General features: G+C 37.1%; 2 protein-coding genes across 4 annotated transcripts in view; one reads left to right on the top strand and one right to left on the bottom strand.

The window, feature by feature from the left end:
- LOC125653966 (G-protein coupled receptor daf-37-like) overlaps positions 1–620 on the bottom strand; it is a 29880-nt gene extending 29260 nt beyond the window's left edge. Inside the window, exon 1 of the mRNA XM_048883657.2 lies at positions 35–620. The gene's annotated coding sequence lies outside the window, so the exon portion shown is untranslated. The remainder of the gene's footprint in view (positions 1–34) is intronic.
- The window catches only part of LOC125653880 (ATP-dependent DNA helicase Q4-like), a 200442-nt gene that overhangs the window by 124005 nt on the left and 66437 nt on the right, over positions 1–10000 (top strand). The gene's annotated exons all lie outside the window — the stretch shown is intronic.

The raw sequence follows: 10000 nt of genomic DNA, 5'->3' as shown, positions 1-10000 counted from the left end.
ACAGGCAAATTGAAGAAAGCTATCATTAACTTACCCTCTGTTTATGAAAATCCTCCTAATCTCCTTCACAAAAGATGTTAGTTTTGAAATTGTTTATGCCAAACCAATATAATCATTGCATCACAGAGTAAACAGTTGCTGCTGCATCATTGATTGAATCTGAATCCTCATACAGTATATACCCCCTGTGCTGGTGAGCCTGATCTCTCTGATACCATGTGGTTTTAATTCAATGGTGATGTATATAACTTAATGCTCCCTGTATCACTAATGATTTTATTTGTTGTTAAGGTTACCTTTTTCCAATAGTAGAATATTTATGAAAAATAGATCACAAATTAAGGAAACATTATTAACATCACAAGTACAAATGATACAGGTGCTGATTAAGATAAAAGGATGAGAAAGAACACAGAACAATTGAGTCACTTTAATAGGGGTGTAACAGGTTTAAGTTCAGAGATGGGTATAGTGATAATACATTACTAAGGATAGCAGATGTTATTGGTCCAAATGACAATGCATTGCTTTGAAGCCTGAATTAAAACAATTATTTGGTTGCCCCTTTTCAACCCTATTTTTTGAAACAGGGTAGGTAGGTAGAATATTTTAATTTTCTGAGCCCCCCCCCCCCCCCCCCCAAAAAAAAACCCCTTCAGAAGGCAAAAATTTTCTCATGGGTAGGTAAATAAGTAAAAGATTTTATTTCATTTTAAATGATATCATTTTTGTCTGTATTGCTTTTGTATATGCATGCTTGGTTTTGTATCTTCCTTAAACTTGCATAAGCATTGCAGACATCTGCATTTAATGTATTTAATAGTATGCATATATACCTGTACAGCTTACATAAACACTGTTGTAGTATATGCACCCTATGATACTGGAGAATGCTATAGTCAGCTTATAACATATCTGCATGTAGGGTATCACAATGCAAAATGACATGGATCAATAATCAGTCCCTCGATCCAAGCACATGGAAACTGGAGGTTCTAACTTGTGCTGTTACAACCAATCAGAAGGCTAGAAGAATTATTCTGCTCTTGATTGGAGTAATAAAAGACAGAAAGGCATTGCAAGATTCACTAATTTCAAATACATAGAGTTTAGATTTCATTAATGTATTGTAATACTATAATGTTTCTGTATTACTAGACTGAAATGAAAAGAAATATGGGATATATCTGAAGTATGTTAAGTTCACATACTAGCAATTATATTCAACAGAAATTAACTAACATAACCAGGGACATATCTGAAATCTGACAAAAGAATTTGACTAGAAAAGAGCAACTGCGTTGAAAGCAATGCAATACCCTGGGTATCAGGGCCTTTCAACAAGTTGGAAGTCTTACAATGTCTTGATATGTATAAAACTAAGCAAGCTTAGACATATTTTGTATTTGTGCACCCAAGAAATGTGAAAAGTATGATCTGATCTAGATTTCTACTTTCCCAGCCTCTTTGTGTTTTGTAGATTCAACTTCACACGTATGAGGGCTGTTCAATATGTAATGTGTATTGTACGATATCTCAAAAGCATTCGACTTAAATTAAGTGAAATGAACATTACATCCCTTCAAAGTATTCTCTGTGGTGTGAAATACATCGTTTCAATCTCTGAATCCATTTCTGAAATGCGTCACGGTACGCTGATTTAGGTAGACCTCGATCTGAGGCACTGACAGATGGCTGAGCCAAGCTAGCTGGCTTGTCGGTACTTGTAACGAAGACCAGATAAGAAACTTTTTTGAAGTTTTGAAAAAAGGAAAAAGTCACATGGGGATAGATCTGGAGAGTATGGTGGGTGTGGCAAGACATTGACTTCAAAAATTGCTTCACAAGCTCAGATGTATGTGATGGAACATTATCATGAAGTAGACAAACATGCCTAGATCCTGACACAGGATGTCGTTTATGATAATATATCTGGAGCTTTTTTAGTATAACATCTCGGTAATACCGACCTGTAACACTTTTGCCCTTTGCCACCGAAATTTGTATGGCTATACCATCACATGAAAAGAATATGCAATAAAGAACCTTCTATGTGCTTATGGTTCTGTTGGCAAGTACAGGCCTTCTACCGTGTTTAATTAGCCATATTTTGTTTCCAATTTTTCTTACTGGTTCGAAATAGTGAACCCTTGTTTCGTCACCAGTAACAATGTTTGCAAATTGTCTTTGATTGAATTTGGGAAATATTTTGTGCAATTGCTTAGCGCAGTTTGTACTCGTACCCATTTTTGGTCAGCTGTCAATATATGCGGTATCCATCTGGCAGAAATCTTTCGTACTTTCAAAATACGCTTCAAAATGAAATGCACCCGCGATAGCGATATGCAAACAGATTTGGCAATATCACAAATTGTGTATCTGCCATCACTTTCAATTATTTCCCTTACTTTTGAGACATTTGCTTTGCCTACAGTCACAGGTTGGCCAGATTTTGCTGCATCTTTGACAGACTCTGTGCCAGTCAGAAATATCTTTCTTCACCTACGAACTGTCTCATAAGATACTTTAACAGACCCATAAACTTCCCCCAATTCAGTAAAAATCTGCATTACCGAATGACTGAGTTTTGTGCAAACTTTTATTTAAGCTCTAATTTCTTCAATATGCTCAACCCGTTTTCCAACCATTTTTTACAACAGTGGTTAACGACTGGCTCAATTGAAATGAGTATAAGTTTAAAACTATTTGGAGCTGAAGACTCGTGTTTATACCGTTGGAAAAGTATTGAATAGAGCTATTCAAGAGTATCAACATCCACGAAATCATGCAAAGCACTGATACAATACACATTACATATCGAACAGCCCTCGTACTTGGCAATTCTTAATATACAACAAGCACCATGTAGCACTTGTTCCATTGACACGCCACAGGACAAAACATCCAAACTATCATTTGTATATTATGATAACTTAGATAACAGAAATTTCCCCAGTAGATTAATGCATGAAATTTGTTCATCCTCCCAAATTTTGTTGGTAAAAGGTTCTGAACATAACATAAAAAAAAGGGCACAAACTGCGTACCCTTGATGCACCCCATGTTGAAGATAAGCAGTTTCCAAAATATGATTATTAACAATGATTTAGTTGCACACATTTGCATATTATAATGTTTTTTCATCCAACGGATAAGAGAAGGACCAAAATTAAATGCTGAAAGAGTCACAGAAAATATCATAATTAACACGATCGACTGCCTTCTCTTCATCTAGAGATATAATTGATTCATTAAGGGTAATTGTTTTTACTCACTGTAATTGCATGATAATGTTCTTCATCAAATGCACTTTAACTTGTTATCAAAAATGGTGCGATCAGGCATGACACAGGTTTGATCAGGATGTACTCTAAAACTTTGTTAACACTATTTGTAATGACGTTATAGAGATCATAATTTAACAATGAAATAGAGGTCTGTAATTCCGGGTCTTTACAGATGAAAATGATATGAATTCTTCATACTTTTGAAATATGTGGGCACTCAATACTGTAAGTAACCCCAGAAGGAATGTTGTAGAGGAACTCTTTAATGATGCAAATAGAAAAATTAATTCAGACATATTTCATGGATGTCCAGAATCAGTATTGTCAAGCATAACAGGGTTTTTGAAAAATACTCTTTTCACGAACCATTCAACCAAATAAGCCAAACTTGTATAAATGCTTCCTTATATAGTGTATATTCTGTTTTGCTCAAACCATGACCTTCATGGCCAAGGTTTCAGAGAGATGCATGGTTAGAAAAATTCTTTCAAGATCTTCTTGTAACCCACAAGGGTACTATTCTTAAAGGGAAAGGCAACCCAAAATTTTTTTTACATAATAAATGATAAGATTAATTATATGATAAAGATTTGTCATATTATTCTGTTGATACATGGTCAAGATAAGCCTCAGTACTAATTTTAAAACATTAAAAATTGAAATTCCTGCCATCTATTGCGGCTGCCATGAAACGGAACTCTTGTGTATTCAAGACCACAAAAATCAATAATTTTGACGTCACACCATCTATTCCAGTTTTGATGAGATTCTAAGATAATCAAAGATGTGCATGTGGTCGATTTTAAGAATACATTGTAAATAGGTGGATGCCTTCTTGTCAAGCAGTTAATTACACTAATGTGAAGGGGAGATGTCAAAAAAAGTCCCCCCCCCCTCCCCCCCCCCCCCGAAATTCCTGACCCAACAACGTTATTTGAAAAGAAAATTCTATGTAAACTGTGGATCCATCATTTGCGTAATGACAAGTTGAGGTTTGAGACATGTACATGTATGAAGAAACCAGTACCATCTGCCTGGTCTGCGACTTGACTGAACGTCTTCTTTTCTTAAATTCCTCTTGTGAAAGAACGGGCTCAAATCTATATGACTCCAAACTTAACTGTTCGTGACTGTTCATGTTTACAGTAATTTGGTTGCACCCAAACTAAATTGATAGAATAAATATTTTGCACACTAAAACGTCATGCTATGTCAAAGGTCACAGGGGAAAATGTACATCCAGGATCTCTGTGAATGACGATAGCTGATCAACAATTCTAACACATTTGTTTAAGCATGTAAGTTGATAAGATTATAACAGTCATAAAAAATACATACTGAAGTTGCCACTAAGGTCGCAGATAGTATAATGTTTCATCTATATGTTTATAACACCCCACGCTATGAGTTGTGGAGGGTATGTTTTTGGCCTGTCTCTCTATCAGTCTTGTTCTTGTCACCACAACTCCTCTGAAACTGCTCAACAGAATTTCATGAAACTCTGTAGTTAATAAGGACTTGCTGTGTAGATGTGCATATTCACAGGAAATTCTCATTCAATTTTTTTTCCCCTAAGAGTAACATGTATACCCCTTTTGAACTTAGAAGTTTCAATTCGCTTCTGTCAGTACTTAAGAACATATAGACATTTGTAGAATTGTTAGGCATCATATACAGTTAGTCATTTTGATTCAACAAATTTTACAGGAGTTATGGGACTTTGTTGAATTTGTACATCATACACTATAGGAACACTGTGGATGTAACTCCTCAGAGACTGCTGTGCAGATTTTGTTCAGATATTGTAGGATTGTTAGTCACAATATGAAGTTTATTATATTCCACCACAATTTTGATTATACAAATTTTACAGGGGTTATGGGACTTTTGTGCTTCAACTTTTTTTGCAGCAATGGAGGACATATGGCTACATTTAACAATCTTGTTCTAGGAGTTGTTCCCCTTTTGAACATAAAAGTTTGGCCAAAGTGTACTATTTGGTGCATCTTGCATAGATTGGTTTTCAAGCCATATGTAATGAAAATGTTTGTTTTAATATTTTACACAATTTACATTTCTAAACAATATAACACATGACTTAGGTAGGGTCGTCTAGTTACATGCATTAAAATATTACAATACCCGGTATATAGCCCAGAGGCATAAGAATTTGTTGTATTTTATGCATAGCATTGCCATTCATTATTTTAATGTATAGCAGTGGGGTATGTTACCTAACTCACTTTTTCTTTCATTTTGAAATGGCAAAGTAGTTGATTTATCAGCTGGTTAGTTGCACACACACACCCCTTGCACACACACACCCCCCCCCCCACACACACACCCCCACACCCCCACCCCACCCCACCACCACCACCACCACTATACACACACACACACACACTTACTTCTATGTTAGTAGCTAGTGAATGGAAGTGGAAATGTAAGTTTGATCTTATGATGAAGGATTTTGAGGTTTTGGATGAAGTATGTTTTACAAGGGTTTTTTTTGTATTATTTATTTTTGCTCGTAAGATATCCCCACTCCCACCCAACTGCTTCCTCTTTGAAAAAGGATATTACAAATAACAATATGCATGAGTACTATTGCTATAAACATGTTCATTGCTGTTTTAATTTTAGTAATCTCTGGAAGGACCATTGCAAGTATTATTTTAAAAACCATACCAGACTGAAATGGGTCCAGTAAGCCTAGCTGGTACTTTGAGGAGTATCACCAAATTTTAACACATTTTCATCTGTTTCAAGTTTTGCTTTACAATTTGACTAGCTGTAAATCATTGTGTTATGGAATCTCCATAACATTAGTATATTTAAAAAGAACTAAGTGCAATTAAGTCATAGAAGTACAGTATAGTATATTGTATATATATCACTGGTGGATCTCCCCCCCCCCCCCCCCCCCCCCCCCCTGAATTTTTTTAGTTTGAATGCAATTTAATTCAGAAGTTTTATGGAGTGCATATATAGAGATAAAGTGAATTTTAAATCTCACCATTTATATGTGCCGGTTTAGATTCCAATAGGACGTGTCCAGTTAAGAATATAGCAGAACATAAAAAAATATTTTAGTAAGCAGCTGATGAGCCTCAAGAGACCTTAAAATACTAAAACATGTAAATCTAGGGAGTTCTAAGAAAACATTAATACTAGCAAAAGATGAACATAATAAATTTATACATGTACATTTGTACAGTGTAGGCTTTAATAAGTAGCAGTCTTAATCAAAACTCAATCACCGACTCCTTGAGGAGTAGAAAATCTCTCGGCACGTAGTAAGCCTGTCTGGCTAGTAAAAAAAACACAGATCAAAAAATTAGATTTCAATAGGATGTGACTGTTTAAGATTGTAGTAGAACAGAAAGATCCCTGAGGAGTAGATGTCTCGGCACATGCTTATCCTGTCTGGCTTGTAAACAATCTTGGATAAAAAAAAAAATTGGTTTCATTTTAAAAATCTACTTTTTTCAGCATTTAAGTATGGTTTGTGTTTATCAATTATCGTAATGCTTTTAAAGCATCTCTGTGTTTAGAATGTATTCTCAGACTGATGAATTATGCCTTTAATGTTTATGTTCTCTTTATGGGCGTCCTGTGTGGATCCGGGTTAGAATGGGTCCTCAGTACCCCTTTCTTGTCTTAATTTAAGAGACGACGAAATGGGGGCGGTCCTTCGGATGAGACCGCATAAACCGAGGCCCCGTGTCACAGCAGGTGTGGCACGATAAAGATGCCCCTCCCTGTTCAAAGGCCGTAAGCGCTGAGCATAGGCCAAAATTTTGTAGCCCTTCACCGACAATGGTAACGTCTCCATATAAGTGAAAAATTCCCGAGAGGGATGTTAAACAATATAAAATCAATCAATACAATCTTTCTATGGGCTAGGGTAAAATTTTCATAATGACAAATTGGTTTAGCAGCACAAAAATTTCTTGGTCACTGCTATAATCGTTTTCTGTGCTTTGATCTTTGAATTCGCAAACAATATCGTTCCCCAGTTAACATAACCATATACCATATGTCTTTTCATTTGGAGTGTCATTTTCCTCCATTGCAATTTTAGAAACGGAGAAGGAAACAAGCTGAGCAAAGGAAATATCATCATTGAAGCTATACACATACCACTCTCACTTAATGCAGACATACATTTCTTCCTTCTGAAAGCCAGAATGCAAAAAAAAGATTTTATTGTGAAAACTTAGGTTTCTCTCCATGACTTTCATATCCAATAGGTAGCGCTAACACTTACTTAACATTATCTATAAAGTGTCTTGAAACGCGTAGAAATCACAACCATTGAAGGCCCTTATAGATAGACTCTCACTGGTAAACTGCAAGATGATCATGTAAAAGCATGCACTCTAGTTTATCTCTATTTATACCCCTGTATAAGTGTCCAGCTAATTGCAGATAATCATTAAGCAGCTGGAATACCATCAGGGGATAATTGACAATAAATACAATGGATGACTCTCTTTATCTTGTCCAATATACAGAATAGACAAGATCTGGAATGCACAACTTTTTCTTTCTTTTTTTTTAGAAAGTAAATGATGTAGAAAAATATTATGCTGGATGGGACACAATATCAGAATGTAGAACATCCGGATTGCACAATTAAGTTTCACTATAATTTCTTAACATTAATTTACCAATATTCAGGGTGATGCCAAAATTATTTTAATGATTTGGAGGACTTTATTAAGTTTGCTGATACTATATAAAATCTCAATGCATTTCTAGAAATAGCAGAAAAGGATGTACAAAAAATGGTGAATTTTGCAACCCCAGAGTTCTCACTCTAGGATAGGTCCAAATTAGTCATATTGTTTAATGTTAATATATATTATATCATGTACAGCCTTTCATATGTATATGCATCTTTGAGGGTATTGAAGTTTTAAGAACATATCTTGTTTTATACTGTTGCTGAATTTTAGAATTTAGCTTAGAAATTTAGAACAGGAAATTAATGTTTCTAGATTTCATGGCCCTTGGGAATAGTGATGCTTTTAACTAGTACTTAGGTGACCGATAAGGCCTGTAGGGCTTTTGTTCATTTTACAGGTACTTAATTTTACTCATGCATCAACTTTGTGCATTTTTTGTGTGCCGTAAATTGAAGGTTTAGAAGGGGTGGATCTGCAGCTCTCTGATCTGTCCCAATATTTTCTCAGATATCGATCTAGAGCTACAGTTATACGTAACAAATTTCCATTGCCTTTGTTGATGACTTAAACTACCAATAATTTAACTTCGAGAAATTAGCTTCCACTCATACAGTAATTGGGGAATACATTATGAATAAACAAGTATGATAGAATGAATTATCCCCTTGCAATTCATTGTGAGAGAGGATATAATAATTGTGTTGCTCGTGTGTATGTGTGGTTGAGCATATAAATGTTTATGTTGTGAGTTTGTGTATAACACTGTTGTTGTTGTCGATTCCTTTTTATTTCCGTGCAGAATTATGGGTATTGCCCACACTAGTGGGCCCATTTCCAGGTATCTAGCTAGCTGCATGCATGGCAATAGAGAGCTTCCATTCTCTACGATCTTTCTCCATCAGCTCTCTCCATGATAGCATTGGCTGACCAACTCTATGCCTACCAGGAACTTGTATGTTGAGAGCGCACTTGACTGCACTGCTGGATCTGACAATGTGGCCATACCAGTGGAGTCTCCTTTCCCTTAAGATGACGTCGAGGTCATCGATGCCAATCCGCCCCAGCAATTCAATTGATCCTACAGTGGCCATATCTTCAGGCTTGATGTTGCAGATCTGTCTTATCATGGCCCTGTCATTGCGCTGTAGGCGGATGAAGATTTAATTGGCTTGGTCAGTGTCTAGGTCTCACTGGCATGGAGCATAGTGCTCCGTACACAGGTGTTATACACTCGACCACGGGTCTTGTATGACAGGTGGTGTGATGTCAGGACCTGCAGCAGCTCCTTGAGCTTCTTCTAGGCGGTCTTCACGTACGTAGTGGTCGCAAGGTCACAGCCACCAGCTACGGAAAGCATGTCTCTGAGGTAGCAGAAGGAACCTACAGCCTCCAACTTGTTTAGACCAACTTGGAAATCACTCTGCGGCCTGCCGTCACAAGGGTGAGCCGCAACCCTGCATCTTGAGCATCTAAGTCAGGGTCCACAAACAGGCGCATGAGTCCACTGCATTTATTGTGCACCCAGTGCTTGCAGCCATTGCAGAAAATGCTATTGCTGCCTACACCTGTATGACACACAGCACATGGAAAGCTGCCCGAGTCCTGAAGTAGGTCAAGACCAGTGCCGCAGATCATGATCTTGGTTTTGCCCGCATTCACTCTCAGTCCTTTCCTTTCCATAGCTTCTTTCCAAGTCAGGAGCCTCTTGATACATTCATTCAATGAGTTAGTAATGAAAATCAGGTCATCTGCATGCAGATCGTCCCAGGGAACACCGGTGCGAAATTTGTGTGAAAGAGCCTCGAGTACAATGATGAAAAGCAGAGGGCTGAATACTGACCCCTGATGGACTCCAACCTTCACAGCAAACTCCTCACTGTAGCCGTCACCAACACAAACACAGCTACGAGCATTGGCATACATCCCCTGCACCAGACGCACAATCCACTCTTCCACACCAAGTTTTCGCAGTGCCCACCAGATCACCTTCCAAGGGACACGGTCAAATGCCTTTTCGAGGTC

This window comes from Ostrea edulis, chromosome 1 (assembly GCF_947568905.1).
Source record: "Ostrea edulis chromosome 1, xbOstEdul1.1, whole genome shotgun sequence".
NCBI classification, from domain to species: domain Eukaryota; kingdom Metazoa; phylum Mollusca; class Bivalvia; order Ostreida; family Ostreidae; genus Ostrea; species Ostrea edulis.
Note: the sequence above shows the minus strand (reverse complement) of the source record. Positions and strands in the feature narration are given on the sequence as shown.